Source organism: Oncorhynchus masou, unplaced genomic scaffold (genome assembly GCF_036934945.1).
Source record: "Oncorhynchus masou masou isolate Uvic2021 unplaced genomic scaffold, UVic_Omas_1.1 unplaced_scaffold_2508, whole genome shotgun sequence".
NCBI classification, from domain to species: domain Eukaryota; kingdom Metazoa; phylum Chordata; class Actinopteri; order Salmoniformes; family Salmonidae; genus Oncorhynchus; species Oncorhynchus masou.
The window spans coordinates 52,501-62,818 of record NW_027008959.1 but is presented as its reverse complement, the minus strand read 5'-3'; the positions used below and the strand labels follow the sequence as shown (position 1 = coordinate 62,818).

The window sequence follows — 10,318 nt, the reverse complement described above, 5'->3', positions numbered from 1 at the left end:
CTAAACAAATCCAATGGGGTGATGTCCGAGATTTGGGACGTCCCAAGGAATCCAGTTTGGGCATTTCCCATCAAAGTGTGAAGCCGTCGTTAGGGGGGGGCTGCTATGGGGCGTCATTTTACACGGTTTGTCAAGAGGTGCTAATATATATACTGTACATTGTCTATGTTTATCTGGTCATTAGTTTGTGTGATTCCAACACTGGTAGAACATCTAATAACTGAAGTTGTCAAGGAGTGTGGGAGACATCGTGGGGTCTGACAGTTTGTCTGTCTACTAGTGAACTAAAGAGGTGATGGAACAAGGGGAAGTTGTTATAGAAACCCAGAGAGAGGAGTTGGTCACATGACCAGGAAGTTGATGTTTCATTGGATAAGGGAGTGTAAAGGAGTAGCCAATAAGGATGGAATAGATTACCATTGGTCTGTATCATTGGGCCTCCTTTGGAGAGAAAACCAGAACACAGTGATTACAGTCAACGTCTGGACGGATGAGTTGGATCGACCCAAATGGAACCCTGTCCCCTATGTAGGGCACTACTTCTGACAAGGGCCCATAGGGTTAGAGCCGATAGGGCTCTGGTCGATAGTAGTGCCCTGCAAATGGAATAGAGTGCTACTTAGGACACAGATTAGTTGATCTGCCACCCAGACACCTGCCAGCATCACTCATCACAGGGGGACGGGCTCAGCACTTAAAAGGGGGACTCTCTGCAATATGACGTCCTCAGAGGATACTTACAGAGGAGACGCTTCCTGCTTACAGACGGACAGCAGAATCAGAATCTGCCAATGCTCCAGACAGCCACTAGGGGATCCTCTCGATGCAGGTATAGAGTCCCACAGTGGAAGTGTCATAATACCCATAAGACCTAGCGGTCAAACAAGGAAATGATTCCAATCTTTGTTTTTCCCACCATTCATTTTTCCAATAAGGGATTTTAGAAACACTTCAAATGAGGGCTGTGTTTTGTGTAGGTTTAACCTGCCGTGGTGTTTTGTGTAGGTTTAACCTGCCGTGGTGTTTTGTGTAGGTTTAACCTGCCGTGGTGTTTTGTGTAGGTTTAACCTGCCGTGGTGTTTTGTGTAGGTTTAACCTGCCGTGGTGTTTTGTGTAGGTTTAAGCTGCCGTGGCGTTTTGATGACCCTGTAAATCTCTCTACGACAAGGTAGACTTTTATCAATATATTCAGCTCTATTTACTCTCAGATTCTAAAATGCTAATTAGCATCAAAGTAGACACCATGCCAGACTACAAATCCCAGCATGCTCCTGCACGTCATCTCTATCTGACACCTTTACTACCAGGTATTGTGTCCATTTAAAAACGTACACAAGACAGTTCACAGAACAGTCCATTTTAAAGTAGGGCCGTCATTGTAAATAAAAATGTGTTCTTTTTAACTGACTTGCCTTGTTAAATAAAGGTTAAATAAAATAAAAAAAGAAAGAAATGTAAAAAATGTATGCAGTACTACATGTAGCTAACGTACATAGTTAATCCAGAGATTTGTAGTTCTTCACAAGAACACATTAGATAGTTAATCCAGAGATTTGTAGTTCTTTACGAGAGCCATATTAGATAGTTAATCCAGAGATTTGTAGTTCTTTAGGAGAGCCACATTAGATAGTTAATCCAGAGATTTGTAGTTCTTTACACACGAGAGCCACATTAGCAGCTAATTAGCATTTCATTTGAGGGGGGTTAATACAAGCGAATACATGAATAATTTACACAGTTATCAAAACGTCACACCAGAATGTAAACTGACACAAAACAACAGCTCTTATTTGAAGTGTTTCAAAAATCCCCTTTGGGGAAAAATGATTAGAACCATTTCCTTGTTTGACCGCGGGGTTTTATGGGTATCATGACTCATACTGCGGTACTCTATATGCCTCATCGGAGGTAAGGAAACTAGGAAGACACAACGGTGGCCATCTTGGGAATCTTGTCGTTCTCGGTAGTCGCTAAGGGAAGTCACCCGCTGTATCCTGTGACGTCATATTGCGGAGCGTCCCCATTTACCTCTCTAACAGTTATCGCTGCTGATCGGTGATTTATAACAGTAAATGATCAATAATCATTTAGAACACCCCCCCCCCCTATTCATCACTTATTCATCAATATCAATAATCATCACGATCATCTACCAATCACATGTATTTGATGATGTGGGTTCACTAATGGTTACATTTACAACAGGCCCATCTAATCCTCCAGATCTTATTGGGTCGTTAACCTCGTTCTCTGCTAATCAATATGTCCATTCATACAGAAACAGACGAACAAAAGCTCTCAGTTAAGTCTGTAGTACAAAAGGCTACGTTTATACAGGCAGCCCAAGTTTCGAGCTGAAGAGCTGATCTGAATGGTGTAAAAAATAGATAAGATCAGAATGTGACTGTCTGTGTAAACGCAGCCACAGGGAACCAGAAGGAAAGGACTCTAACCTTTGATGAAGTAGTCCCTGTTGGGTCCGATCAGCGTGTTGTAAGGGTACCCATAGTAGGTGGTGTAGAAGGTCACACTGGTACACGTAGTTCTGTTGGACTGGTTCCGGAGCTGCCACGGCCGCGGCCTCGCCCTGGCAAGCGCACGTGCCTTCTGTGTAACGCGTGTACTGCTCTTTGTCGGCAGGCTTAGCCAGGGTGACCTCGATACAGGACCCCTCCACCTCCGTCCCGTTCCAGGTGGTCCATGGCAGCCACGGCATCGTCACGGGACGAGAGTGGACGAAGGCGTAGTGCGGATCTTCTTGACACGTTCCACGCGACCCCTGGTTCCACTGGCCAAACACCTAGAACACAGAGACATGTTCATGCAGCCCTGGTTCTACTGGCCAAACACCAAGAACACAGAGACATGTTAATACAGCCTGGGTTCCACTGGCCAAACACCTAGAACACAGAGACATACAGCCTGGGTTCTACTGGCCAAACACCTAGAACACAGTGACATGTGTACAGCCTGGGTTCTACTGGCCAAACACCTAGAACACAGAGACATACAGCCTGGGTTCTACTGGCCAAACACCTAGAACACAGAGACATACAGCCCTGGTTCCACTGGCCAAACACCTAGAACTACTACACTAAACCAATCAATCAGTAAATCAACCAATCAATCAGTAAATAAACAAATCAATCAACCAATCAAACAGTCACTAAACCAATCATTCAGTAAATCAACCAATCAATCAGTAAATAAACAAATCAATCAGTAAATCAACAAATCAATCAGTAAATCCACCAATCAATCAGTAAATAAACCAATCAATCAGTAAATCAACCAATCAATCAGTAAATCAATCAATCAGTAAATCAACCAATCAATCAGTAAATCAACCAATCAATCAGTAAATCAACCAATCAATCCGACCTGTCTCAGTGTGTCCTCGCTGGTCTCCATCATCAGGTTCCTGACGTGCATAGAATCTTCACGGTCTCCATGACGTCCTCGTCCGCGTCTATCTCCGGTTCCGCCCAGTCCCGGCGATCTGGTGCCCCACAGCTGGATCCTGCCGGGCATCAGCTTCCTGCGCGCCATGGCCGCGGTGACTCTCGCCTCCACGAAAGGCAAAGCCCCGGTTCTTCATCTTGTCCGCAGCGCTGGCGTACACTATGACGTCCAGGGCGCCCTCCGTCTTGGACACCTCCTCAGGATCTCCTCTCTCTTCTTGGTTTTGGGATGCCCCCGATGAAGAGGCGACAGTTGTCCACAGAGCAGCAGACCCCTAGGAGGCGTCCGGGGCGCACCTCGTAGTTGTTGAGCTCCCGCACGGCGCGTTTAGCCTGGTGTTTCTGTGTGTACATGACGAAGGCGTAGCCGCGGTTCTTCCCATCAAAGTCCATCATCAGACGCATCTCGTAGATCTGACCCGCCGACTCGAACACCGGGACCAGCTCGTCTTCGTAAGAGCGTCCCGGGGATCTTACCCACGAAGATCTCACAGCCGCGTGGCGGGCGGATTCCCAGCCCGGCGGGGGGCCGTATTTTCTCTGACCGTTCTCCTGCACCATGCCGTGCCCGTACGCTCCATCAGAACACTAGGGCCGCTTCGTTTGTGGGCCCCGGACACACCCTCGGGCACTGTGATTGGTCCATGCGGGGGTGATGGGAAGGGCCTGGGGGTTGGAACCGGGAGGTGCTGGGTTATTACTCATGGCTGAAGAGGAGGAGGCGGGATCTTCGGCTGTCATTCTGACTAAACCATCCAATCAGATGTGGTGCCTGAGAGAGAAGGGGAAAAGAAACATTCATTATTTTCTATTGGCTAAACGAGGGATCGCGTCACATTTGATGGACAGAGAACCAACTACATCAGTGATGCTAGAACATCGTGGAATAGGTAACTAACAGATGTAGAGGAAAGACCAGTAGACTGGATGTTTTATCTACCTGTCTAGAACCAGTCTAAAACCAGTCTAGAACCAGTCTAGAACCAGTCTAGAACCAACTACATCAGTGATGCTAAAACATCGTGGAATAGGTAACTAACAGATGTAGAGGAAAAGACCAGTAGACTGTATGTTTTATCTACCTGTCTAGAACCAGTCTAGAACCAGACAAAAACCAGACTTGAACCAGTCTAGAACCAGTCTAAGAACCAGTCTAGAACCAACTACATCAGTGAAGCTAGAACATCGTGGAATAGGTAACTAACAGATGTAGAGGAAAAGACCAGTAGACTGGATGTTTTATCTACCTGTCTAAAACCAGTCTAGAACAAGTCTAAAACCAGACTAAAACAGACTAAAAACAGACTAAAAACCAGACTAGAACCAGTCTAAAACAAGACTAGAACCAGTCTAGAACCAGTCTAAAACCAGACTAAAACAGACTAAAATCAGACTAAAAACCAGACTAGAACTAGGGTCACAATAGAGAACATCACAGCCTTGTGAAATCTAAAGGTTGTGATATTTTGGCTAATGAGTTACGTAGAGTAGAGCACGACACAGGTCACATGACCAACATACACCATCCAATGAGAACCCAGCATCCATAAAACCAGGAACGATACAGTAAAATAATCAACTTCCTCCTTTCATTCCTCTCCTCTCCTCTCCTCTCCTCTCCTCTCCTCTCCTCTCCTCTCCTCTCCTCTCCTCTCCTCTCCTCTCCTCTCCTCTCCTCCCTCCTCTCCCCTCCCCCTCCCTCTCCCTCTCCTCTCCTCTCCTCCCTCTCTCTCTCCCCTCCTCCCTCCTCTCCTCTCCTCCTCTCCCTCTCCTCAGTTCCTCTACCTCTCCTCTCCTCTCCTCTCCCCTCTCCTCTCCTCTCCCCTCTCCTCTCCCAGTTCTCTACCTCTCCTCTCCTCTATCTCGATCAATCCTTTATATGTCTGTTTTACAGTCCTGTGTTGTGAGATGTTTGACCTTTGACCCCCAGGATACAGAATGAGGTCATAAAGCTCTGATCAAGGTTCATCGCCTGGGTCACATGCTGTGTGTGTGTGTGTGTGTGTGTGTGTGTGTGTGTGTGTGTGTGTGTGTGTGTGTGTGTGTGTGTGTGTGTGTGTGTGTGTGTGTGTGTGTGTGTGTGTGTGTGTGTGTGTGTGTGTGTGTGTGTGTTAGACAACCAGGAGCAGTTGACAAAGGGTCACAGAGAACAATCACAAATCCTCTGTCACTGACCACCACGTCATGTGTGTGTGAACATAAACCTCTTCCTCCACCCCCTTAATGAACAGAAAACTATTTAAATCCTCAACACTCCTTGGTAACACAACAACACCCTCAGTGTAGTGGTGTCTGAGGATGTCTCCTACAGATAACTACATGTAGGGAGTCTCCTCTATCAGACACCACTACACTCAGATTACTACATGTAGGAGTCTCCTCTATCAGACACCACTACACTCAGATTACTACATGATGGGAGTCTCCTCTATCAGACACCACTACACTCAGATTACTACATGTAGGGAGTCTCCTCTATCAGACACCACTACACTCAGATTACTACATGTAGGGAGTCTCCTCTATCAGACACCACTACACTCAGATTACTACATGATGGGAGTCTCCTCTATCAGACACCACTACACTCAGATTACTACATGTGGGAGCCTCCTCTATCAGACACCACTACACTCAGATTACTACATGTGGAGTCTCCTCTATCAGACACCACTACACTCAGATTACTACATGTAGGGAGTCTCCTCTATCAGACACCATTACACTCAGATTACTACATGTAGGGAGTCTCCTCTATCAGACACCACTACACTCAGATTACTACATGTAGGAGTCTCCTCTATCAGACACCACTACACTCAGATTACTACATGATGGGAGTCTCCTCTATCAGACACCACTACACTCAGATTACTACATGATGGGAGTCTCCTCTATCAGACACACTACACTCAGATTACTACATGTAGGGAGTCTCCTCTATCAGACACCACTACACTCAGATTACTACATGTAGGGAGTCTCCTCTATCAGACACCACTACACTCAGATTACTACATGTAGGGAGTCTCCTCTATCAGACACCACTACACTCAGATTACTACATGTAGGGAGTCCCTCTATCAGACACCACTACACTCAGATTACTACATGTAGGAGTCTCCTCTATCAGACACCATTACACTCAGATTACTACATGTGGGGAGTCTCCTCTATCAGACACCACTACACTCAGATTACTACATGTAGGGAGTCTCCTCTATCAGACACCACTACACTCAGATTACTACATGTAGGGAGTCTCTATCAGACACCACTACACTCAGATTACTACATGTAGGGAGTCTCCTCTATCAGACACCACTACACTCAGATTACTACATGTAGGGAGTCTCCTCTATCAGACACCACTACACTCAGATTACCATGTAGGAGTCTCCTCTATCAGACACCACTACACTCAGATTACTACATGTAGGGAGTCTCCTCTATCAGACACCACTACACTCAGATTACTACATGTAGGAGTCTCTCTATCAGACCCCACTACACTCAGATTACTACATGTAGGGAGTCTCCTCTATCAGACACCACTACACTCAGATTACTACATGTAGGGAGTCTCCTCTATCAGACACCACTACACTCAGATTACTCTCCTCAACAATACTTTAGACCAGGGTCCATAGGGAATAGGGCACCACTCTCTATGTAGAGAGGGAGGGAGGGAGGTGGAGAGGTAGAGAGGGAGGGAGGTAGAGGGGAGGAGAGAAATAGAGAGGGAGGGAGGGAGGTAGAGAGAGGGAGGGAGGTAAAGAGGGAGGGCGGGCGGGGGGGAGGTAGAGAGGGAGGGAGGGAGGTAGAGAGAGGGGGGTGAGAGAGGGAGGGGAGGTTGAGAGGAGGGAAGTAGAGAGGGAGGGAGGGGGAGGTAGAGAGGGAGGGAAGTAGAGGGAGGGAGGTAGAGAGGGAGGGGGAAGTAGAGGGAGGAGGTAGAGGGAGGGAGGTAGAGAGGGGAGGCAGGTAGAGAGGGAGTAGAGGGAGGGAGGTAGAGAGAGAGGGAGGTAGAGAGGGAGAGAGGAGTGAGAGGTAAGAGAGAGGTAGAGAGAGAGGGAGGGAGGTAGAGCGAGAGGGAGGTAGAGAGAGAGGGATGGAGGTAGAGAAAGGGAGGGAGGTAGAGAGAGAGGGATGGAGGTAGAGAGAGGGGGAGGGAGGTAGAGAGGGAGGGAGGTAGAGAGAGGGGAGGGAGGTAGAGATAGAGGGAGGTAGAGAGGGGGGGAGGTAGAGAGAGGGGAGGTAGAGAGGGAGAGGTAGAGGGGAGAGAGGTAGAGAGGGAGAGAGGTAGAGAGGGAGGGAGAGCGGTAGGGAGAGAGGGAGAGAGGTAGAGAGAGTGAGGTAGAGAGAGAGGGAGGGAGGTAGAGAGGGAGGGAGGTAGAGAGAGATAGGGAGGTAGAGAGAGGAGGTAGAGAGAGGGAGGTAGGGAGAGAGGGAGAGAGGTAGAGAGAGTGAGGTAGAGAGAGAGGGAGGGAGGTAGAGAGGGAGGGAGAGAGAGATAGGGAGGTAGAGAGGGTGGGAAGTAGAGAGGGAGGGTGGTAGAGAGGTAGAGAGGGAGGGAGGTAGAGAGGTAGAGAGGTAGAGAGGGAGGTAGAGAGGGAGGGAGGTAGAGAGAGATAGGGAGGTAGAGAGAGAGGGAGGTAGAGAGGGAGGGAGGTAGAGAGGGAGGGAGGTAGAGAGGGAGGGAGGTAGCGAGGTAGAGAGGTAGAGAGAGAGGGAGGTAGAGAGAGAGGGAGGTAGAGAGGGAGGGAGGTAGAGAGGTAGAGAGGGAGAGAGGGAGGGAGGTAGAGAGGTATATATGATGATATAACTGACTCACTGGATTCATTTGGGATAGAACTGACTCACAGGATTCATTTGGGTGAGAACTGACTCACTGGATTCATTTGGGACTTAACTGACTCACTGGATTAATTTGGGACAGAACTGACTCACAGGATTCATTTGGGATAGAACTGACTCACAGGATTCATTTGGGATAGAACTGACTCACATGATTAATTTGGGAGAGAACTGACTCTAAGGATTCATTTGGGAGAGATCTGACTCACAGGATTCATTTGGGATATAACTGACTCACTGGATTCATTTGGGAGAGATCTGACTCACAGGATTCATTTGGGATATAACTGACTCACTGGATTCATTTGGGAGAGAACTGACTCACTGGATTCATTTGGGAGAGAATTGACTCACTTGATTCATTTGGGAGAGAACTGACTCACTGGATTCATTTGGGAGAGAACTGACTCACTGGATTCATTTGGGAGAGAACTGACTCACTGGATTCATTTGGGAGAGAACTGACTCTCTGGATTACTTTGGGAGAGAACTGACTCACTGGATTAATTTGGGAGAGAACTGACTCACTGGATTCATTTGGGAGAGCTGACTCACTAGATTCATTTGGGAGAGAACTGACTCACTGGATTCATTTGGGAGAGAACTGACTCACTGGATTCATTTGGGAGAGAACTGACCCACTGGTGTAACTACAGTCCATAATAACCTGTTTCCATCAGGTGTAAATACAGTCCATAATAACCTGTTTCCATTATGTAACTACAGTCCATAATAACCTGTTTCCATCAGGTGTAACTACAGTCCATAATAACCTGTTTCCATTATGTTACTACAGTCCATAATAACCTGTTTCCATCAGGTGTAACTACAGTCCATAATAACCTGTTTCCATTATGTAACTACAGTCCATAATAACCTGTTTCCATTATGTAACTACAGTCCATAATAACCTGTTTCCATTATGTAACTACAGTCCATAATAACCTGTTTCCATCAGGTGTAACTACAGTCCATAATAACCTGTTTCCATTATGTAACTACAGTCCATAATAACCTGCTTCCATTAGGAAACTACAGTCCATAATAACCTGTTTCCATTATGTAACTACAGTCCATAATAACCTGTTTCCATCAGGTGTAACTACAGTCCATAATAACCTGCTTCCATTAGGTGTAACTACAGTCCATAATAACCTGTTTCCATTATGTAACTACAGTCCATAATAACCTGTTTCCATTATGTAACTACAGTCCATAATAACCTGCTTCCATTAGGAAACTACAGTCCATAATAACCTGTTTCCATCAGGTGTAACTACAGTCCATAATAACCTGTTTCCATTATGTAACTACAGTCCATAATAACCTGTTTCCATTATGTAACTACAGTCCATAATAACCTGTTTCCATCAGGTGTAACTACAGTCCATAATAACCTGTTTCCATTATGTAACTACAGTCCATAATAACCTGTTTCCAAAATGTAACTACAGTCCATAATAACCTGTTTCCATTATGTAACTACAGTCCATAATAACCTGTTTCCATCAGGTGTAACTACAGTCCATAATAACCTGTTTCCATTATGTAACTACAGTCCATAATAACCTGTTTCCATTATGTAACTACAGTCCATAATAACCTGCTTCCATCAGGTGTAACTACAGTCCATAATAACCTGTTTCCATCAGGTGTAACTACAGTCCATAATAACCTGTTTCCATTATGTAACTACAGTCCATAATAACCTGTTTCCATCAGTTGTAACTACAGTCCATAATAACCTGTTTCCATTATGTAACTACAGTCCATAATAACCTGTTTCCATTAGGTGTAACTACAGTCCATAATAACCTGTTTCCATCAGGTGTAACTACAGTCCATAATACCTGTTTCCATCAGGTGTAACTACAGTCCATAATAACCTGTTTCCATCAGTTGTAACTACAGTCCATAATAACCTGTTTCCATTATGTAACTACAGTCCATAATAACCTGTTTCCATCAGGTGTAACTACAGTCCATAATAACCTGTTTCCATC

At 46.0% G+C, this 10,318-nt stretch overlaps 1 pseudogene; it reads right to left on the bottom strand.

The window, feature by feature from the left end:
* Positions 1-18: 18 nt before the first annotated feature.
* LOC135533610 (RNA-binding protein 47-like) overlaps positions 19-10,318 on the bottom strand; it is a 51,405-nt pseudogene continuing 41,105 nt past the window's right edge.